This window comes from Mytilus galloprovincialis, chromosome 10 (assembly GCF_965363235.1).
Source record: "Mytilus galloprovincialis chromosome 10, xbMytGall1.hap1.1, whole genome shotgun sequence".
NCBI classification, from domain to species: Eukaryota; Metazoa; Mollusca; class Bivalvia; order Mytilida; family Mytilidae; genus Mytilus; species Mytilus galloprovincialis.
Window position 1 is genome coordinate 33,604,363 of NC_134847.1, and position 25,299 is coordinate 33,629,661.

Below are 25,299 nucleotides of genomic sequence, written 5' to 3' on the forward strand. Positions count from 1 at the left end.
GAATACTAATGTATAGGCTACATCCTTAATTTATTAAAATCCTTGAAAATTGATAACGTCCATGGTAATGCTATAGTGTCACAACTTAGCTTAACTATGTACATAGTCACGTCCAATAATATTACAGCTCTGAAATCCATGATTTTTTGGTGATATACATATACATACATATAAAGAGAGTTTATTTGAGAGAAAAGACATTATTCCATGGGTTGCATTGATAACGCCTCTATTCGAAGATAGAGATGACACTTTCTTGCTCTGTTATCGACTTTTTACAGGTATATCTCATTAATTGTGTTATGTCGTCTGCTACGAACTGATTTCAATAATATTTAGCGGGAATAGTTCTAAATAACAGGTAGGTAAATTTACTTTACGACATTTTTTGATTTTTTAATGATATATATACAATATTTTTTTTTATTATTATAAGTACTTTAAACAAAAAATACGTCGGAAGACATTCACAAACTATTTTGTTTCATTTTACATTGTTTTTGTTTTTATATACTATCTTTTCACAATTAGATTATACTCTTAAGACAAACAACAACGAAGTATACTCAGTGCCAAACAAGAGTCAATTCTGAAAATTCTGATTTTGCATTAAAAAAAAAAAAAAAATGAACGGAACCATTTGATATAATTTATAATAAAACTGTTAAATTGTTTTAATGCAATTTGGGTATTTAAAAAGAATCCGACTTTGAAATTGGACGCTTCATATCATTGTTGTCAGTATGTTAACTTCCCAGGCACTTTTCGTAATCCATTTGTCAGTTTACCTTCCGGAGCACACCATTTGTCAGTTTACCTTCCAGGGCACAATAGATCAACAACGATGTTTGTCGGGGTTCGTGTGGAGAAATCCAGTTTCTATGTGTTTAGTATGTTTGTTTTATCTTTTTTATGCCATGGCGTTGTCAGTTTATTTTCGACTTTGAGTTTGAATGCATGTCTAATGGCTAAATCTCGGCTCTCTTTTTCCGTTTTTTTACTCAATCATCATTCATCAAGCATTAATTAGCATATATGGTCCGAGACCACAATTATTTCGTAGTGCATTTCTTTTAGAACATAAATGAAAATAAAAAAAAAAATCCCACCTGCGCTTTCTCAAAGAAACTTTTACAGTGTGTTTTACTACTTTTGGGACAAATTATATTAAAATTATAGAAATTTTAATCGGCTCTAACTCAAAATATGGACCATTTTATGTTTAGGGCGTCTTAAAATCTTTTGACAGCTTCCAAAGTGCTAATTTTAATCCTTTTTCAGCTGGACCAAATCACTACTTTCCTTTAAAATTCTGGACCCAAATTTATTTACAGTGTCATTTCACCCCCCCCCCCCCCCCTTTACTTGCAATTTGAGGCATTAAACATAGAGAAATAAATTTGGAAGGGGTATAAAAATTAATGGCAAGTAACCCACTGTCAACACTAGGGACTATATTAACAACGAAAATCAAGGGACGACAATTGTGGTCTCGGACCATATGCTGTATCTTAAACATATCAAATCAAACGAGCGAAACGTTATTACATGCTTACATATTGCGGGCAATATGAATTATTAATTTTATACTAAGTCAAAAGGATATTGCCCTTATTCAACCTGTTATTATATCGCTAAATATAAAATTATTGCAACTACTTTCCTTTTAAGAAAATAAGCGATTGATTTATTCTTCAAGTTCATTTATAAGCTAATAACTTTATAAAAAATCACGCAAGTTTCTTCTATATAAACTCAGCATAGGTACCTTGATTAAAATTTTGAGCTCCAGCCGCGTGTTTCGTTTACTAAATACACACCAGTAACGCTTGAATCAAGAAGGTTCAAAATACAAAATTAAAAAAGGTACAAGATTATAAAGAACTAAATTTGAGGTTGAAACTAAATTTTCATAAATGTATGCATTTACCATGTTTAGAAAATTTTCTTCAATCAATTTCAATGTCACTTATAAGTGTTCACTCTTTTTAAAGATTGGTCTTAATCAAATTGTACGCCTTCAAGTACTAGTATTTATTATCATCATTTAAACATTGAAACAATAGACTTTACATAGAAATGAAAGATATTTAACCCGACCCACTGCAAATGTTACTGGAATACGTTTCCTGAAACACATTAGAGAATATTGAAACCAAAAGAACAAATGAAATATCTAAATTCGTTAAAGGTCAACTTATTATTATTATTAAACATTGAAACAATAGACCATGCATAGACATGAAGGATATGTAACTCGACCCACTGCAAATGTAACTGCTGTACGTTTCATGAAACATAGCAGAGAAAATTGAAACCAAATTAAAATTGAACTTCAGAAAACGTAGACAACTAAACTGAAAATTGACGAGGTCAAACTATGTTTCACGAATTACAATAACTCAACTTCCATACTCCCTCAGGCAAAGTTGACTCGAAATGGATTTGGTTATTTTTAACTTGAGTTCTTTGGGTCATGTCGATCTTCAACAGCAGTCGATCTTTGGTTCTTATAAATTATTGGTTTTCAAATGTTCGGCTTTGAGCATTACTGATGAAGGTATTTCCAGATAAGAGCTTTAGAGGCATGACATTAATGACGTGTTGATTTCTTGTTTTAGAGAATATTGCTTGTATTATATAAATAATTTTTCCTGTCTTCTCTATATAAAAAGAAGTATTTTGGGGAACGTTTTTATATTTTGACAGGGGTTCTACCGACTGTATATGGAAAAGAACAAAAATATTTTTTCCTTTTTTTTAAGGAAAAATTTAATAAAAAATATAAGTACTCTCGATAGATCTATCCCAAATCATAGTCAATTGTTATTCTGCAAATTTAGAAAATAAGTATGATAGTGTAATGTTGTTTCTATAAAACAGAACTATTTTCACACATTTTAGATAATCTATGAAAATGATACTAAATGGATATTGGACGCTTTTAACCATTGTGATATATTTGTTTACTTCCAAGGAATGTTATCACACTCAGTTTGTTGTTTTTACCTGTTTCTTTCTTGTAAAACATTCATTAAATTGATATTGAGCCAATATACTGCATTATATCAAGCATTGAAGATATATTATACAAAATGAAAGGAAACAGTAGTACATGTCTAGGTTTTGAGGGCGATATTGACTAATAATTTTATACTATGATAAATGGATATTACCTTTTATTCACCTGTTGTTATATAACTAAATATTTAATAACCGATAGTTATTTGTACTGCATTCAATTTTATTTTGTAAGACACACATTGCAATATACTTCCTATTTGATAATGAATTGATTTTGCATGTTTCTGAACCGTAATTGCAAACTTCCTTAATTAAAATTCTTATTAAAAAATCCAAATTTGAATTCTTATAAAAGTGTCCTTTTAGAATACGTCATTTAAATTTCATTTTCATTTCAATTGACTAATAATTGTATACTGTAATAAATTGATATTTAAGAGATAACTGTATTGTATTTGAAGCTTTAAGGACGTCCATCGGTAGTTTTACTGTCGCAAATTTAGTTTACCTGGCGACGCGGAGCGGAGACAGGTAAACGGGTATTTGCGACAGTAAAACTACCGATGGACGTCCGCAAAGCTTCAAATACAATACAGTTATCTCTATTCTAATGCAAATCGAGTTCATAATTGAATTTCAATTATTATTTCAGTCTTAAACGTTCATTAAAGAAAATTCCGCGAAAAGATGTTATTTTCTTTGGTCCCTACACTAGGTGACGTCATAGGTATGCTTCCGGCGTCAAACATAAACACCGGGCGTTTTCTGGATTCTGTGCCGCTTCAGAATGTAATAAAATTTGATAAAAAGAAGATTTTTAGGTGCAACATGTGAGTTTTTTGGCTTATTATTGTAGAAACTACATGTCAATACCTTCAGCAATTCAAAATGTCGGCTTCCTTAGTTACAGACAAGGAGATAGAGAATTTTACGCTTACTGTCATCCAATCAGAACCATGGATACAAAATAATTGCATTAGAATGTCTTTTATTCACCTGTTATTATCTCACTAAATATTTAATAGATATAGTTATAAGTATTGCATTCATTTTGTTTGTAAGACAAAAATTGCAATATACTTTCTATTTGATAATGAATTGATTTTGCATGCTTCTGAAAAGTTTTTGCAAACCTCCTTAATTAAAATTCTTATAAGAACACTTCAAATTAGAATACGTCTTTTAAATTTAATTTTCATTTATTTTTTAATTTCACATATATAGATTGTAAAAAAAGTTTATAAATTTCGTGCCTTCTAAATGCTATTCTGGATTTGCGTTCCCTAGGATCACAAAACGACAAATGGATGACAATTACGTAGATAGATAGGTCACAATGGCGTAAATGCATGATAATGAGATACAAATAAAAAAAAAAAAACCCGAACGCCGAGGAAAATTCAAATGGAAAGTCGCCAATCAAGTGGAAAGTTCAAAAGCTCAAACACACCATACGCATGGATAACAACTGTCATGTTTCTGAATTAGTACAGAAATTAGCTTATGTTGAAAATGATTTATTAAACCTGGTTTTATAGCTAGCTTAACCTCTCACTTGTATGACAGTGGCATAAAATTTCATTATATTGACAACGATGTGTGAACAAAACATACAGACATAAAAGGTAAAAATGTAAAAAATTGGGGTACAGCAGTCATCATTGTGTTATAATCTTAATCACTATAAAAACAAAACTGCTTCTTCCCAGTTCTATCCGTTATATCATCCTTCCCAAGCACTTTTATACTCACTATAAAAACAAAAAGATGTGGTATGATTACCAATAAGACAACTTTCTATCAGAGACAGAAGATTTTTAAAACACTTTGCAACTATAGCCAGTTTAATTTTCCATGTAGGCCATCTGAAGGACGCCTCCGGGTGCGGGAATTTCTCGCTGCATTGAAGACCTGTTGGTGACCTTCTGTTGTTGTCTGCTCTATGGTCGGGTTGTTGTCTTTTTGACACATTCCCTATTTCCATTCTCAATTTTATCATATATATGTTTGCATTTTGTTTATGCTTTTTTCTATGATGAAACCATTAGGGAAGATTAGTTATATAGCTAACTGTGTAACCCTCTAAAATGAAATATTGTTAATAACTTATCTGATTACTATTTAGAAACATTAAGGGAGAACATTTTTTAATGACGAACAGAGGTATATATTAGTAGCAGAAGGAAAATTAAAAAAAAAAATTCTCATACTAAATGTTATTTCTGAATTCAATTCTAAGAACAAATTTAACGTGAAAACATTAATACGTTTCATGATAGATAAAAAAAGTATTGCAACAGTTTTAACATTATGCTAATATCTTATAATTAGAGCATCGCTGTAATTTAATAAAACACATTTGATGTTGTGATGTTACACTATTGTTTCAGATAAGGATGAAGGTTGGTACCTATCAAAACGTCTTAACCCGCTGCAATTGTTTGCACCTGTCGTAGGTCAGGAATCTGATGTACAGTAGTTGTCGTTTGTTTATGTAATTTATACGTGTTTCTCGTTTCTCGTTTTTGTATTTATATAGACCGTTGGTTTTCCCGTTTGAATGGTTTTACACTAGTAATTTTGGGGCCCTTTATAGCTTATTGTTCGGTGTGAGCCAATGCTCCGTTTTGAAGGCCGTACATTGACCTATAACAGTTTACTTTTATAAATTGTTATTTGGATGGAGACTTGTCTAATTGGCACTCATACCACATCTTTCTATATCTACAGACAGTTCATAGCTTTAATAGATATAAGAAGATGTGGTATGAGCGTCGATGAGACAACTCTCCATCCAAGTCATAATTTGTATAAGTAAACCATTATAGGTCAAAGTTTGGTCTTCAACACAGAGGCTTGGCTTACACCAAACAGCAAGCTATAAAGGGTCCTAAACAATTACTAGTGTAAAACCATTAAAATGGGGAAAACCAACGGTCTAATCTATATAGAAAACAAAAAAAATATTTATGAATATAAAAAAGAAGATGTGGTATGATTGCTCATAACACATCTTTTAATATCTATATAGATTGTTTACATATTTGATTTCCAGTGCATATACTGAACAAGCAAAACTAATCATTAATTATAAAATATATATTGTTGAACTATTGACATTTGTAATCCGTGTATAAAACTTCAAGTTTGTTTGTTTGTTGAATTAACCATTAAATTCCCATTAACTGTATTGTATTCTAATATTAAAGCAAACTGATCAAATATGATTTTAAGTCGTTCTTTAATTACATGTCCTATGATTTGATTGCTTTTCTTTCAAAAGAATGAAAACAAAGAAATATATATATATATATTGATTTGTCTGTAGATATAGGGAGATGTGGTGTGAGTGCCAATGAGACAACTCTCCATCCAAATAACAATTTAAAAAAAGTAAACCATTATAGGTCAATGTACGGTCTTCAACACGGAGCCTTGGCTCACACCGAACAACAAGCTATAAAGGGCCCCAAAAGTACTAGTGTAAAACCAACGGTCTAATCTATATAAATAAAAAAAACGAGAAACGAGAAACACGTATAAATTACATAAACAAACGACAACTACTGTACATCAGATTCCTGACTTAGGACAGGTGCAAACATTTGCAGCGGGATTAACGTTTTAATGGATCCAAACCTTCTCCCTTTTTCTGAAACCATAGCATAACATCACAACACAGAAAACAAATATATGGTTCACAATGCGAACGAGCAAACATATTGTTATTCTTTATTCTATAAAAAAGTATCAAAAATACCAAGGTACATTAAAAAAAAGTAAAATTACAAAAATACTGAACTCCGAGGAAAATTCAAAACGAAAAGTCCCTAATCAAATGGCAAAATCAAATAATAAAACAGATCAAACGAGTGGACAACAGTTGTCATATTCGTGACTTGGTACAGGAAATTTAATATGTAGAACATGGTGAAGTTAATAAACGTTAAAATTAATTGAAGAAAATCATAAATCCCGACAACTGAAAATGAATAAAAGAAAAATAGCAGTGTAGTTTAGGAATTTTAGCAATATAAAAAGCAGATATTTTTTGGTTTATTCATTCTGTCGACTTTTAAGCTATCTTGAACATAAAATAGCTATCAAAGAGGGACGAAAGATACCAAAGGGACAGTCAAACTCATAAATCTAAAACAAACTGTCAACGACATGGCTAAAAATGAAAAAGACAAACAGAAAAACAATAGTACACACGACACAACATAGAAAACTAAAGAATAAACAACAGGAACCCCACCAAAAAACTAGGGGTGATCTCAGAGATAGTAAAAAAATGTAATTACTTATCATATTTATCATAAAGCTTGTTATCTTATTCGTTTCTCATGCCTCACTTCGGTATTGACCTCTTTATCTTTTCACATTGAAATAGCATATTGTTTTAATTATATAAGATAGCGTGTTGAGTTATAGAATGCCTTGTGTTTGAAAATAAGTTCAAGTATTTTATATATAAATGTTCATTGATGATTATGTAAAACTTACGTTAGATTGGTTTTATGTTATGCAATATTGGTTTAGTATAGAACTATTTGTATATTTTGTAATATTCAAAGTGTTTTATAAACATGCAGCTAAGAATAAGAATAAGTTGATCGGTGACTTTCAATGAAGCCAAGTACTTAAAAATAAAAAAAGTGATTTTTTGAAAATATAAGTCGGCAATGAATTTCAAGTAGAATTTTTGAAGAGTGGACAAAAGTAGAAGACGTTATTCTAAGATTGACAGACTGCACCATCGCATGAACATGATTTAGCAATTTAAAAAAAATATAGACGATAATGAAAAAATTTAGCACTTCAAATACAGAGGAAAATTTTGATCACTTTAGATACCAATATTTTGATACATTGAAATATGAATATGTCACACTGACATATTTTTTTTCATAGCAATAGGTTGCACTTTGTTAGTACCACTGTTTCACAAACCACGCCTCTTTTGGGGATATATATATAATATTCATACTTTTTGTTTTTATTAACGTACAGGATTCCCAGAATGATGTCTAAGTTTCACCTCAGAGAGACATAACGTGGGAATGTATGAATAAACACAACTAACGGTTGCTTGAATTCTTAGGGAGATAACAAAATGAAGGTAGGGTATTACAGAATTTTAGTATAATTGATTTAAACTCTTAAATATTTGTGGTATATTCATGTTGAACATATGCCGCGTAGCCTTATAATTTGACCTTTGAAATAAATAGTAGTAGTGCAAATGAACTTTTCCTTCTAGGATATATTTATTTTTGAAACTTGATAGTAAAAATGGCACATTCTATTCATCCGCTAAAAAAAGAAGGCCACAACATGTGGTTGGATTAAAGTAGTTGTATATGCGCACAACCGTTCCCCTTTGCTTGGTAAGTTTTTTTTTTGTCGGAAAAGTTAAACACAATAAAATATTAAACAAACAAAAATCTATTGGCAAGAATTTGAACAATCAAACCAACAAAAATAAAGAAAACTCAATTAGAAAAGCAGGACTGTCACAATATCAATACAATACCATTTTTTCATTGAATAAAAGCACTGCAATAAAATATAAAAGTAAGAAAACATTTTGAGAATATTGAATTCTCGACTTTAAGGTGGTACCTAACACTTTAACTAAATTTAATTTGGCTCGTTTAATTTTCTTAATATTTTGACAAATTATTTACTTTGACCCTTTGACAAAAATATAAAAATTTCAAAAAATTTGAACCAACCGTTTAATCCAAAAAAATTACACTGGTTATATAGCAGTTTGACAAACACTTATTTTGATCATTGAGAAGCTTGATATTCCCTTATGAACACAACGTCATTAAAACATTCTGCTGATTTTACAGAGTTATCTCCCTGTTGTGTTAGGTACCACCTTAACCATATAATCTTGATAAAAAAGAGGCTTTACTGCCTCATTTGTTGAAGTAAGTGTATTGAAAATTTAAATTTAGTGACCAACTTGTACTTTGAAATAAAATTTTGACAAAGCAGACCCTCTATTGTACTTTTTGACCTGCAACCTAATTTGATTTGAGCCAAGAAGATGAAACGCATGTGTCGAACGAAATCAACTAAAGATTTTTTTTTATACACCCTCAGTTTTTGGTGGGGTTCGTGTTGCTTATTCTTTAGTTTTATATGTTGTGTCATGTGTACTTTTGTTTGTCTGTTTGTCTTTTTTTATTTTTAGCCATGGCGTTGTCAGTTTATTTTCGATCTATGAGTTTGGTATCTTTCGTCTCTCTTTTGATAAGATTACATCTTGTATCTTGCTCGAAAAATAAACTAATGTTTTTCGTCGTTTTCGTTTGATAGTAATTCAAGTCTCGTGATACGAACACAGAAAAATGCTGTCCTTGATATGGTTTAGTAATTAACGAAGAGATAATTGAAACATGACACTATAAAACTTTCCCGGTACAAAGTTTGAAGTGCCATTAGTCTAGTCTATGTCTCAAATCAACCAATTAAGGTTAACTTTTACACGTAAATTGATTTATCATAAAGCTATTAATTCAACTATCGAATGCCAATGGAACATTACAATTTTATAGGTTTATTTTTGTATAAAACATCCGGATTTCAACTTTTAGAAATGACCCTACCCAAAAGTTGAAAGGTTTATGATTCAATAAAGAGGCATTTACATTTAAGAAATATTACCCAAAAATTATACTTCTTAGTGTATAAACTATATGTATAGGTTAAAAATCAATGACGATTCATAAGTTTCGTTTGAGGAACATTTTACAAATGTTTGCTTGTCCTGTTAACCATAGATTGCCCGCATTATTTTGAACTCATATGATCTTCTAAGTTTAAATGTATAAGATAAATTTGGTAAGCTATGTTATTATTAAGTGGATTATGCAAGTTTGTTTTACTTGTCCATTTTTTTTTTGTTTAATAAGATTAATGGGAAATCGTACCATTGTATGTGACTTGTAACAAACAATCGCTATAAAACAGAAGAAAAGAATCCAAGGCCTTAATATATTGACCAAAATCGATTTATGCTATTGTGGGAGTTCATTATTAAAAATATTCTTCTATTCATGTTTAAATGACTTTTGATTGATTTGTCTATGGACTTATAACAACATCTCAGACACAAATGAAATGATTAAAGATAAGTCACATGAGTGCAGATTTCCTGATATTTATAATTTAAAAACCGTATATTTAAAATTGAAAGAGACGATATCTTGTAAATCATACTTTTCGGTAAACAGATTTACAATTTGTTGGAAAATCTTATACTCCTTTTTGGTTTAATTAGGTATACATTTAAGATAAATCGTATTATACTTTATGACATTTTAGGAGGAATCGCAAAAATATAGTAGATAGTTCCAATTGATTTATGCTCCCTTCGGAATTGCATTATTACACTTATCCTTGTATTAATGTTTTGAGAAAATATGTGTTTAAGAAAATTTGAATATTTTTAATTAAAACTTCCTATTTTCTTTATTAACACTTTCACCTTTGCAGCGAGCAAGCGGATTTATGTTCCATTAATATGCCCAGATAAAGCTTAAAACTAAGTATCAGATTTCTTTTATCATACCGTAAAACGGAATAAGGGCTGGATCTATAATAACTTTATTAATGAGAAATATTTAAACTTGATTAATGTTTTTTTCAAATTTTTAACTGGGCCTGATATAACAAATATAAGATATGGGGTGAAAGATTTCAATGCTTTGCGTGCTGAAATCAATATCTTGGCGGTATGGGCTTTCCTCATTGTTAAAGGCCGTAAGGTGACCTAAAGTTGTTAATTTCTGTGTCATTTTGGTCTCTTGTGGAGAGTTGTCTCATTGGCAATCATACCACATCGTCTTTATATATATATATTTGTTGTAAAGTATACATTTTATTTCCAATTACTTTTCCCAAAATCTCTTTAAGTTCAAATATATTTTGGACTTTTAATTTTGTTATTCAAGTCTCAATGGTGAGTATGTGGTACTCACAATTATCAACCTGGTATATTTGATGTTTTTCCACTTAAGGAAATATGAAAAAGTAATTTCTATAAGTATATGTCCAAGATAAACAGGTATAAATGCAACAAGTTCGTTCTCGATAACATTCTATATTATAAAAAGAAAAATCACAAAAATACTGAACTCCGAGGAAAATTCAAAACGGAAAGATCTAATCAAATGACAAAATCAAATGATAAAACACATCAAACGATTGGACAAGAACTGTCATAATCCTTACTTCCTACAGGCAAAAGATATAATCTCCCGGATGATACTGATCCTTTTATTAAAGTAATAAAGTACTTCTTCTGTATACAGATTGTGTCTGCAGTACACAATCATAAGCCTTGGATATTTGGTAAAAAATCCGACAAAAAGGAAGAATAAAAAAAAACTGATTTCCGTTATATATGTTCAAGATAAGCTTGTAACAAAATGCAACAATTAAGTAATAATGATATAGTCTTAAACGGTGCAGTATACCAGGAGATATTTAATCAGTACATTAAAGTACAACCATAAGGGTCCAGAAATTGTTTACCTGACGCTTTTTGTTTCTACAGTAGTAAAAGAATACGCATGCACAATAGATATGTATATTGAGGTCGTAATGTAATCGAATGTAGTAAGAAGTTGATGAAAAGTACAATATCAACCAATTTGTTTGTATAACGGACATTTAAGAATGTAGTGTATATTGAGGTTATCTCGTGATGTAATTGATTGTAATTAGAAGTTGATGAAAATAACAATATCCATCATTTGTTTGTATTACGGATATTTAACAAGGTGATGTATGTTGAGGTCATCACGTGATGTAATTGATTGTAATAAGAAGTTGATGAAAAGGACAATATCCACCATTTGTTTGCAACAAGGACATTGCAGTTATGCAATAATTAATGAATCTTGATTACGAAAACATCGGTTCTATTAACACTTATAATCACATTTAATCTGACTGTAATAAAACACATTAGAAATAATTGTTTTATTGGCTACGTAAGAAACATAAAAAAGAGTATAGAAACAGGAAACATGCTATTCCCTCTATCTAAAATGGACGGTACTATTCTCTTCTTTTTAAAACGCGGTATCTGCAATTCCAAGCACATGCCATTCATGCTCTTCATTTTAGTACCTTATTTGGCGTTTTCACATTTTTATTCGAGCGTCACTGATGAGAATTTTGTAGACAAAACACGCGTGTAGCGTACACTTTCAGAATATAGTATATTTGAAATAAAAAATCCCATCAAAAGGAATAATAAAAAACAAACTAATTTCGTCTTTTTAAATTCAAGATAAGTTTGTCATAAAATGCAACAGTTTTCAAAGAGAATTTTGATACTTGTACACGTTACGATAAACTGGGGGATATTTTAGACCCATTTCATAAAAGATCAACCTTAATAATCCAGTAACTTATTATCTGATGCTATTTGTTTGCACGCTCGAAGAATATATAGATGCATATTGAATCATCACATAATTGATTGTATGTTAAAGTTTATGAAAAGGACAATTCCAATCATTTGTTTGTATTAAGGACATTAAAGCTGTGTAATAATAAACTAATGTTGATAACCACATAAACATGGGTTCTATGAACACTTATAATCACATTTATTTTACTGTTATATAAACACATTAAGAATAGTTGTTTTATTGGTTACGTGGTTAAATGATCAATTAAAAAACGATAAAAAGTCAAAGTACTGACACACTGCCGTGGCGGATCATGAAATTATCTTAAGGAGGATCACTGACTGCCCTAAAAGGGGGATGTCTGCTTCAGTCATGCGTCAGATATTCCCTATATAAACAACACAATTATTCCCACAAAAAGGGTGAAGGGGAGGCCCCTTAATCTGCATTGGAACAAGGAAATGCCATTGCATCTTTCTTAAGTGAACGATACCATATGTTTATTTCAAAACGGTACCTGTAATCTCTAGGTACAAATTCTAAATGTTTTTCAGGTTTGTATTTCATTTGACGTTTAATATTTTTTTCGAGCGTCATTGATAAGTATTTTGTACACAAAACACGCGTGATACCCAAACATTTATAAGCTTCGTATATTTTATAAAAAAAAATCTGATAAAAAAATAATAATGAAACTCCTGATTTTCGAATTTTCATGTTCAAGATAAATTTGTAATAAAATACAACAATTTTCAAAGAGAATTGTCATACTTTTACACGTATTTTAAAACCATTTCATAAAAGTCGAACCTTAAAAAATCCTGGATTTTTTTATTTGACGATATTTGTTTGCAAGTTGAAGAATATACATATTGAGGTCAAGGCACTTGGTTGTAGGTCAAAGTTTATAAAAAGGACAATACTAACCATTTATTTGTATTAAGGACTTTACAGCTCTGTAATAATAAATAAATGTTGATTACAATCAAAACATCGGTTCTATTTACACTTATAATCACTTTAATCTACTGTAATATTAACACATTGGGAATAATGGCTTTATTTAGTATATTATACATATATAAAAGCACCATTAGAATAAAGCACGAAACACGTAAAATGCCACGCTCTCATTCTTAAATGTACGATACTGTTTTTCAGTGAAAAAACAGAAACTGCAAAAAAGGCAGAACAAGTCATCAAATTTTTCAAATTCGAATTTTATTTGTTTTTTAAACCATTTTTATGCCAGCGTCACTGATAAAGCTTTTAGAAATCAATCGCGGGATTGGTGAACAAAAATGTAAACCTTGTATTTTTCATGGCTGTATTTTGAACGTTTTGCTTAATTTTAATGTCACTTTACTGGAAGAAAGTTCTTAGATACTCAATAATATTTTCTCTAAAGATTTATCTCACATTGAAGGCCTTACTGTTATCTCTATGTTATTCTAGGATTTTTATTTTGCTGATTTTCTTTTCTTTGACGTGTTGAACGTTTAAATTTTAGACAGTCTTTGCTCTATATGCTTCATTTTTCAACCAATAATTCGTCAGTAGTATTCTCAAGGTTTTGTAAAACCTAAACATTTATGCAAGGAACACAAAGAGTTATAGGGACTTCGAATTTGTTTTTAAATTGCATATAAAGCTTCCTATTACGACATTGCAATAATGTAACACCGTTGTACCAAACATAGCAGATTTAAGAAATATCGACGGTACAACATGTTGAGCCAACTTCAATTACTCTTCCGAAACACATTAGATCATTCCCGTTTTTTCATTGAGTTCTGTCTTAAGTTTTCTATTGAGTGTTTAGTCGGCTCCTAATTGTCTTTTTGTCGTCGTTGTTGTTTTTATTATTGTCTTTTTTGCATATTCTGTTTTTTTCATAGTAAAACATGAGAATTGTAAAAAATAAGATTAGTCTTCTAGAGTAATTTTAGTCGTTAAATATTTGAAGACACAGGAACAAACATTGCACTATCGTTAAATTTTATTCAATGCATAATTTATAAGTAAATAAAAAGGAATAAATGATTTGAAAATCATCAAAGGTTTTAGATAAAATTAATAAATTTCAACAACTAGACATAATTATCTTTATGCATTGCGCATAACTGTCTGCACATCACAGATGCATGTTTTATTGCATTTTCAATTTAACCCGTGAGATCGTTTTTCATTAAAACGCGTTATCTTCAAATTTCAAGCACAGTTCCTACATATTGAATATTGAGAAAAAATCGTGATCTGCTTGATGATATGTCTTAGATAAGCATGTAACTAATATGTAACAGTTTAATTCTCAAGAAAATGTTATAGTATTAAATGATACGACACACCGGTAGATATCAACCATTTAATAAAAGCACAACAACCTTTTTGTACACATTAAAAAAAAAAAGTATGTGGAAAATTCAAATTGAACAGTGATTAAAGGAGGATCAAGATTAAAATTTATTCTTAATGTTTTTCTGATAGAAAAGAACAGGTATGTACATCTACACATTTAATGAAAAACAGCAGGTTACAAGGAGGGAGTACACGATTTAAGGTGGTACTCAACACCTTGACTAAAATTAATTTGGCTCGTTTAATTTTCATAAAATTTTGACAAAATATTTACTTTGACCCTTTGAAAGAAATATAAAAATTTCAAAACAAATGAACTAATCACTTTCTCGAAAAAAAAAAATGGTTGGATACATAGCACTTTGACAAACACCAATTTTGATCATTGAGAAGTTTAATATTTCCTTAACAATACAACGTGATTAAAACGTTTTACAGAGTTATCTCCCTGTATTTTTAGGTCCCACCTTAACAGTTTTATACTTATAATTTGGCTGTAGATGTTTGTTTAAATCATGCAAGATTCACTCTGTTGTTAGTGTATTCAGTTTTGACCCGTTATATTTTAGTTATCCATCGTATTATCCCATTCCACAAGAGAGAATTTTCACACGTCCATCTGTATTCAGCGCATGCCCTAAGAAAAAAATGTTTATACTCAATTGTGGCTTATAACATTATCATTTTCTCTAGTGGTAGGTATCACCCTGAAGCAGTAGTAAACATTTACTTCTGGACAATACGCAAGCTACAAAGCTACAATTAATCAGTCTAAAATAATAAACAAATGAAATTAAGCTTGTAATTACTCCGTTCTTGATTATTTAGGTTTCAATTTCAACTTTTTAGCTTGATTGTTATGAAAATTGATAATACATTACTTTGACTGCAAGGAAGAAACAAAGCTCTTTATTAAATGTCATTTTTAATAACTAAACCATCAACATCTACACTTTCAATTCATTAGGGATAAAATATCTATGTATTTCAATACTTTTATTTGCGATCCACGATAATCCATGACGCACTTATTGTTATAATAAGTATCTTTGTTATGATTATAATCATTGGCGGATCCAAAGGGGGGGGGGGGGGTTTCCGGGGGTTGGAACCCCCTTTTTTTGCCGATTAATGCATTTGAATGGGAGAATATAGCTGGAACCCCCCTTTACTCTGGGTTGGGAACCCCCCTTTTTAAAATGGCTGGATCCGCCCCTGATAATAGTTTACTCATCTTTACCACGTGACGTTTGCGACAAAAGAATGCTAAGACATGCATCATAGTATTCAATTTGAATGGATATAAAAACAATACGATCTTTATTTATCAGAAATAAGAAATATACAAGAACCTGATGTGAATTTACTTCTTGATTAACTATTTATAAACAAAACCTTTGAATGAAACACGTTTTTTAAGTCGCTGTTAAGAAATTAAGTAATCGTTCGTATCGATTCGAAGAACAGCATGACGTCGTCTATGATTGTGAAAAAAATCCAAATTCTCAATGAAATGATCTATTTTTAAAGGCTAATGATTAATTGTAATTTCAAGTCTTTTAATTATATTAAAAAGGGGGTTTTAAGTACTGCCTCACTGCATGATAAAACACAATTATAACATGTATTAAAATATTAATTCCACTAAGTTAACCTGATAGGGCACGTTAACGTTTACACGAGTATTCTTTTTATGGAAAGATTCATATTTTGAAAGTGTGGGAAGTCAAATTAAAATTTTGTATTCTATGGAATATAGAGTGTATAAATAGCGTGGACAGTTTAGTTCGCCACATCGAGGGGATCTTTAAATGATGCATATTCGATATAGAGTATCATAAACTAGTGATACTTTATTATATTAACATCTGTCGTACAGGCGGGAGGTATAGCTAGCTATATAACCAAGTGTCATCCACCATTTTTTTCTGAAAATGTCTGTACCAAGTCATGAATATCTCAGTTTCACGAACAAATATGAAAATAAAAGTGGTATACATTGAAATTTAGTTCTATAACATCGGGTAAACTTTAATTTATTTTACGATGTGATTTCGATAAGGAAGAGTTAGACTGCATCTTTTGAATTTACAATCGTCTGCTTCCCGGTTTTATTCAGACATTCATTCTGCTTAAGATCTTCTAGCCTAGTTTGCACATTTTTAAATTCAGAAAAATGTTTACTCCTATATTTATTACTCCTTGTAACCTGTCAAAGAGAAATTGATCATGTTACGTCATAAACTAATACGGCGGAAGTGGATGTGTTTTGCACTCATCTCATAGAATCTTATAGAAAATGGATCAAAATAACTGCCAGTCAGTGTACCACTATGCAAGCTATAAATAATCCCATATAACAAATTTACCCTTTATCGTAAAATCTAAAGGTAAAATGTGCAAGGGAGCGGTATGGGATTTTCTCTTTGTCGGAGGCCATATGGCGACCTATTGTTGAAAACTCCTGTGTCATTTGGTCTCTTGTGGAGTGTTGTCGGATTGGCAATCATACCACATCTTTTTATTGGCAAGTCGATATCGTCGAAGGTGGGCACACTTTTTGATGTAAAACCACCAACCCTTCAGATATGAAAAATAAGAAAAACAATTTCAGAAAAAAATAATATTCATAACTTTTCTCGTAAATAATGACCATAATGCGTTCTAAGCCATTATTTCCTTTAACTACTTATTAAGTCATTGCATAAGTGGATTAATATTTCCGGTTACGTTGACATTGTTTAATACCTTGTACCGCTTCACTGAAAGCTGTTTTCCTGCTTGTTGATCAGTTATGCATAAGATGCTTGTGAGGTCAGGGCTAATGTGCATAAAACCACTTAAGGTGAAATGTCCAATCGTATTTTTAATTTTCGTAGAACATTTAAAAAAATCCTTCTGTTCGGAACAAGTCTTAACTAAAGTAGTTTTATGCATACTGCCAAAACATTGAAATAAAAAGTATATTTTTTATAGGCAAGTATTACGATTATATAGATTAACGCTATAATCTTTATTCAAAGGTTGCTGATATCTATATAAGAGAAACTCAAAAAGTATAAGAAATATTAAAAAAATATATTCCAAAAGGAATCAAAAAGTTAACCAGCGTATTGCTTCACTGACTTTGTGAATACACATTGTTGATTTACGTTGCACCAAATCTATGTATACTGGGTGTTTTTATACATCAACGACTATTCAGAAATTGTTTAACAAAGATTGTTATATGTGAAAGGCACAAATATAAGTACAAAAGTCACCAATTACTACAACTATAACTGCATTTTATAATTATACATTCTTTCTAACAAAACTAACGCCTCGGCCATGGTGATTTGCAACCGTCAGTGAAAATTAAAAAAAAAATATTTGAAAATGGTACGAATTCCATTCTTAACATTTGCTACAAAATGACTGGTTATTACGTAGTCCCTATCTTGTAAATAGTACTGTTTATAAAATTTTATATAATTATAATAAGATCATAATAAAGATAACAATGAAGCAGAAGAAGATATTTTGCTAAACCAAAATCAAAACGACCAAAAACATCATTACTTGAAACTCGTTTCAATGTTCACTCTTTAATCTAGAAAACCGCCTCGGATGCACAAAATTCACTAAGAGATATTTCATTTAAAGTATGAATGAAAGACAGCCTTCTGATTTTAAGAACTATTTCCACTATTTTGTCACGATTAATGCTTTATCTTTTAATCTTAAAACAATTCATGTTGCGATCGAACGGTAGAAGTTAAAAAAAATCAATTGATCTTTGAAAAAAAAAACAACCACATTATAATAAAGTAGAAAATGAACTCATCGTAGATACTAATTATATCTCTTTTGTTTACATTCAATTACTAATACAGGATTATCATATTTAATCGCATGACGTCCAATACTGTTTTAATTATACAGGATGCAAGATGCTATTTTTAGCAGATCAAAGTAAAAATGAAATATACAATTCAGGTGATAAAATTATGTGCAACCTCACATTTTAAAATAATGGTTAGCTGCACAAGGGAAACAAGTTCGTTGTAATAAAGTAAGTACATTTTCATTATCTCGTTTTAATATAGAAAGGATTTTGAAATTATTTCACATATATTTTAAAATTATTTTTTAATATCTATAAAGATTTATATATATATTTAATCAATGATGGACTTTTGAGGAGGCCAATCCGTTAAATATAACCTGTTTATATCATATTGACCGAGGTTGAAATCTGAGGTTTAATATAATATAACAGGTCCATGCATAACGTATAGATCGAATGAAAGTCCTTATATGTAAATATTGTTTGAAATGTTGAAAATGACAGTGACTCGATATTTCCATTTTTGGAAATGTCATTGGACCCGATGTTACTATTTTCAAAAATAGTATCGTCGAGTCAATATGTCGAAATAGTGAAAAATACAAACTATTTTATGCGAAACTCGTGACCTCATACAACCATTGAGAAACTAGAAAAAAACCCATATGTAATATAATATAATACTCGACGTCGTAAGTGGTTGCCGTACGTCATATCTAAACGTAAATAGTAAATTGCATTGCTTTTTAAACTTATTAAGGTCGTCGTATAGACGTATGTTTATTGTTTGGAAATAATTATTTTGGTTAACCTCTCTATCGTTAAATTGTTGTCTCTTTATAAATAGCTCATATATTAAATAAATTAAATTATAAAAGGCAACAGTAGTGTTCCACTTTTCAAAAGTCATCAATCGAACAAGTAGATAACAACTGCCATATTCCTGACTTGGTACATTACATTTTAAGAAAAAAGAAAAAAAAAACTGGGTTGAACCTTGTTTTGTGGCTAGCCAAACCTCGCGCCATATGGATATGTTAAATATAACGCTAAAATTACAACATTACACGACAGTAATACAGTACAAATTAATACAAGAACACAAAGGTCAGAGAAATTCATGAATAAATAATATAATAGTACATTTCGACATGTTAACCACCGAATAACAACGAAAACCTAAAATTAATTTACAACACAACACAAAAACAGCATAATAGAATTACGAACTGTGCGCCACACAAATGTGTATCATATTTTATGTTTAATCATAGTATAAAACATGATGATTTGACAATTAAAAACACATTGTGTAAATTCCACTTCCTTTTCATCTAATAAGTCTTTTATCTGTCCTAAAAATACGACATGATACTTCTTACAGTTATCATATGGCTATCCTGTTATCATGTTAAGCTGGGGTCACACATTCACGATTTTCACTGCCGTCCTTGACAGGACCATTCCCGATTAAAATTTGTCAAAAGTCTGATCAAGATCCTGTGAATCGTGGATGGAAATTCGATTTGTATCTTTCGCCAGGTAAAATTCGACCGAGTTTGTCACGACTGCGTCACGATTCTACCGAATGTAATCCGACAGAGATCAGATAGTGACAAGACAGTGAACCGACGCTGACGGAAGTTATCCGTTCGAAAACTGTCGGCATAATCGGGATGATCAGGTACTGTCGGAACGTAATCCTATCACGGTCCGCTCTATCGTATTGCAAACGGCTTTGTCTGGTCTCAGTCGTATTGTATTCTGTTATTGTCGGGACTTCTCCAGATCATTCCCGTCCCACAGGACACCGTTCCGAATACACAGAACATTGTTAGGAATTCGATCCGATACAGCAGAATCTGTCACGACATAGGCACGATTGTAGTCCGACTAGACAAAATCGGCTGAGTTCCCCCGAATGTTACGGGACGCACCTAACTGTCGGGGTGCTTTGCCGAACTATTCGGACCCTTCCCGACCAGTAGGAATCAGTTACGAACTAAAACGACTGCGTTCAGACAATAATAGGACATTCCAGATAATTCAGGATACTAATCCGACTTTTTCACTTTTCGTGTCGTATCGCTGTCTGATCTCAAACGGGAGCAATAATCGGCAATGTGTGAACCCCGCATTATGGTCTAAAACAGTATAATAATTATAAATAAAGAGATTACACTTAAGCTCATAACCGGATTTCTACTTGTCAATAGTCAGATTCATGTGTGTGTGATCAACTTCAGATTTTGGTTGAAAACGTGATCTCATTCTTTAATTTAATTTCCGTCATTTTTTGATTTTGATTTTTATCTTTTAAATGAATTACCTAGATTTGACCATCGATAAACTACTGTTTCTCCTTAAGAATGTTCTTTGAAGAAATTGAATATATAATTTTCTTTTTAAATTGATACTATAAATTGGGAGAGCATTAGTTAAAAACAAGCTAAAAATATTGAAAGGTTACGGAGCTCCTTTTCGAGATATTTGATTTTAAAAAATGACAGGAAAAGGCTGACTCGGATTTTTACCTTCAATAATGCGTTGGTATAATTTGGGTCTCAAACCAAAAGAAAGAAAATTAAGTATCTGCTTAAATTTGGGTTATTGAACTTTTATGAGCTATTTAGTCTGATAAGAAAAAATAAATGGATGCAAAATATTGTACCTTGTATCGTAGGAAAAAACACCAATAAGTCCGAACAACTGACAAAAACTCCAAAACTTCACGTAAGTACGGCCTTCATTACTGTTTTTTACTATAAAGTTTCAACCGAATTAATATAAATATATATTTACTTCTAGACTCAAAATATATTTTTATTTATTAAAAGGAATCATATTGCTGTAAATCAGATTCAAAACATTAAAGTAAGGAGTCACGATTCTTTCCAAAATAAATCAAAATTGCTTTCCATTCGATACGTCTCCAATCTTATCAATAATTATATTTCTTGTAATCGTCAGAAAAAAAGTATAATGACAAAATACCGAACTCCGAGGAGAATTCAAAACGGAAAGTCCGTAATTAAATGGCAAAATCAAAAGCTCAAACACATCAAACGAATGGATAAAAGCTTTAATGAAGGGTAAAACGAGTGGCTCGCCATCCTAAATTATATATTTACTCGTTGGATAAGATTGTTTTATTTTTGGAATTGATCAGCTTGTGGTACTTACTATTTCAATAATCCTTATTTCTAAAAACGAGATGCAAAAGCAGAAATCATTAATGTTCAAGCTACTCAGTAAAAGATGTAAACCAAAAATCAATGTTTCCGAAAATCTTAGTACTTTAAAATAGCATTCTAGGATCTAAAAATATCCCATTTCAGACAAATATAATCAATACATTTGTGGATAATACGATCCAAACAGGTTGTTGAGTATGCGAACCGATAAATTAGTGATTGATGTCCTCTCCGAGAATGAAAATTTTGGTAAAGTGTTTATCATAAGAGCATAATTTAAGAGTTGAACCAATCACCTATACGCAACGCTAAAATTTTTGAATAGTTTGAATATACCAATAAACATGTTTTTATGTCAGACTTTTAACTAAATGTACATGACGTTAAAAACAGAAATCAATGTATCCCTTTATTTCTAGACTAGCATCTCGACTTTCATTAAATCTTTTCATTGATGAAACAATGAGATGTAGGTATCTGTAAAACTCAGTTGTCATGTCATATTTACAATTCTTAATATAGATAATCAATTTTGAAACATACATAAAGAATTCTACGGAAATCGTCTATTCGTATAATGTACAAAACAAAGCAAATATCAATTGAATTTAGCAAACAATGATTAAATACGATTCCATATGGAAGTTCATTTGAAACAAAGCAAATTAAAACTGATGCACTATATTGAACGCTAAGACTTTCAACTACCTTATTCATTTATGTCTTTATGGATGATTGAATGCAGATGACAATACATTGTATTTATATTTAATTGTAAAAATGATAACGTGAGATTTATGTAATGACCTAACATTTTTATACTTTTACTATAAAAGAGAGAAAATAAAGGCACAGTAGTATACCGATGTTCAAAGTCATAAAATCGGTTGAGAGAATAAATCTGGGTTACAAACTAAAACCGAGAAAAACGCATCAGCTGTAAGGGATCTGGTTCATTGCCCTTTTCGCTATAGTGATTCTCAAGAAATTGTGTTGTCACATTTGAGATAAGTTTTAAAATTTTGCTTGATATATGCTGTCCTATATCAGGTATGTGTTGTTAAAATTACTAACGAGAAATGTTTTTTTTTGAAATACATGCAATTAATGCTTGTATAATACAAAAGAGAGGCGAAAGATACAAGAAGGACATTCAAACTCAGAGATCGAAAAAAAACCCTGACAACGCCATGGCTAAAAAAGGACATACAGACAAATAATAGTACAAATGTGGTTGAGTAGAGAACATCATTTTAGAACTGATGACGTGACATTATGAAAATAGAAAAAGGCAAGAGTAAATCCTGAATCCTGTATTGACAAAAGTGGTTTCAAAATGTGTGCTTAAATCTGTCATGAAAATCTTGAGACGATCTTATAACTATACATGTTATCTTGACGTCAAGATCTTAAAATAGATTTTATAATTATATAAAAAGAAATAAAATTTTACATTTAATAAATGTTTTGGTACTTAAATTTGAACTAACATCATACCACTGTCTCCGTTTATATCGACACTTCAAATACATTAGGTTCAACTAGTTTAATTGTTCATATGTGGAAAAACGCTACTGATTAAAGTAAGTATATTTTAATATGTGTTTTTTAAAAGGAAAGAATCAAATTTGTTCAATTAGATATTGTGTTGAATCCTGCCTTTTTTGTTCATTTTATACCATTTTTTTTCATGCAAAAATCGTTTAAAATTAAGAATAGATGCAATTACTAGATTATGTAAGAAATGACATTGAAAAACTGATTAGGATTCTATATATCGATACATCACAGCAGACATTTTCGTTTTGATAACGTTAATATCTTGTTATAACCATAAAGAAAACGCGATGTGTGCGTCTTACGCAAACATATAATTTCAATCCTGGTATGTATGCTGAGTTTATGTATAAAGATGACCATTTGTACACATAGATCGAAGGGAACGACCCTATTAATGCAAAAGGGAGGGGTATGGATTTTTTATAGAAATATTCTGAATCCAGATTTTCCCAATTTTTTATAGTGTTGCATTTTGAAAAAAATAAAGTATGTGATAACGTTGAAAACCGAAAAATGTGTTCTGCCTCAGACTAATAAAATTGAGAAAGGAAATGGTGAATATGTCAAAGCGACAACCACCCGACCATAGAGCAAACAACAGCCGAAGTAAAACTATATCCTCCCGTTGAAGTTAAATGGTTGCTCTCTAGGCAAAAGGAACCATAAAAATCATATTTTCTTGACATCATTTACATAAATTTTACGGACGCCATCACGAGTTGGTTGACCGTTATGGAATAACCGTTTCACAACTGATATCCGATATGTTCCATACGACGTAACTACAATCCCTTCCCTTTCATGAATGTGACCTACCGAATTAGACTATTTACCGGATTTGTTATCACTTAAGCAACACGACGGGTGCCATATGTGGAGCAGGATCTGCATACCCTTCCGGAGCACCTGAGATCATCCCTAGTTTTTTTTGGGGTTCGTGTTGTTTATTCTTTAGTTTTCTATGTTGTGTCATGTGTACTATTGTTTGTCTGTTTGTCTTTTTCATTTTTAGCCATAGCGTTGTCAGTTTATTTTTGATTGATGAGTTTGACTGTCCCTCTAGTATATTTGGTCCCTTTTTTAATGTTTTCTAGAGATTTTTTGGTAAATTTATTTTAAGAGAAGTATATAAGACAAAATTCCACCAAAATATGATAGACTTATGCCTATCAAACATCGAGATAATGTTTCGTGTATCTGATTAATAATATACTATTCCTCAATTTAAGGGATAAACTTTTTATAATTAGAGAAAACAATTTTTAGCAGATAATACGACAAAATATCAGCAATTTTGCAAATATTAATTAGAGTCATGTTACTTTAAATATTTCTTTTCAATTTCTTATGGGAAGTCAGACTTTGTCAATCAAGACTTGTGTTTATAAATAGTTTGATTAATTCATCGCATCGGTTCCTTCATAGTTATGTGTTGATTGCAAACTAATTTACAATTGATACATTCTTAATGATATTATCTTTTTAAAAGCTACATTCATTTAAGAATATTTCAAAAGGAACGGCACGGCCAAAAAATATATTCGAAAACCAAATGCTTTCGTTGTTCTTATATAAAAAAAAAAAAAAAACGTGAAAAAAAATATGATGGAAATTAATACAGGCGTTTCATGCAATAAACATGATAGCAGATATCTAGAGACATGCAAATATAAATCAACACGGTAGGTTGAAGAGTAATTTGAAACATAAAACTTCTGCATGCCGTCAAGATAATTTTAAAAAGTGATATCGAAAGTCATTAATGAAATTATTTATCAAGATTACTGTCAACAAAACGACAAAAAAGTGCAAACAGTTATTTTTAAAGAAATTGGAATGAGTTATAAAATATGACGCAAGGGAGAATAACAGTTTACAGATTCTAATTTTGCAC

General features: G+C 30.7%; 1 protein-coding gene across 3 annotated transcripts in view; it reads left to right on the plus strand.

Moving 5' to 3' along the window:
• Nucleotides 1–217: 217 nt before the first annotated feature.
• The window catches only part of LOC143047427 (G-protein coupled receptor 22-like), a 36,740-nt gene continuing 11,658 nt past the window's right edge, over nucleotides 218–25,299 (plus strand). The window contains exons 1-2 of one of the 3 annotated variants that reach the window (XM_076220486.1): nucleotides 218–361; nucleotides 8,038–8,146. The gene's annotated coding sequence lies outside the window, so the exon portion shown is untranslated. Of the gene's footprint in view, nucleotides 362–8,037; nucleotides 8,147–18,751; nucleotides 18,877–23,334; nucleotides 23,429–25,299 lie in introns of those variants that run through there. The other 2 variants (XM_076220485.1, XM_076220487.1) reach the window with 2 other exon arrangements.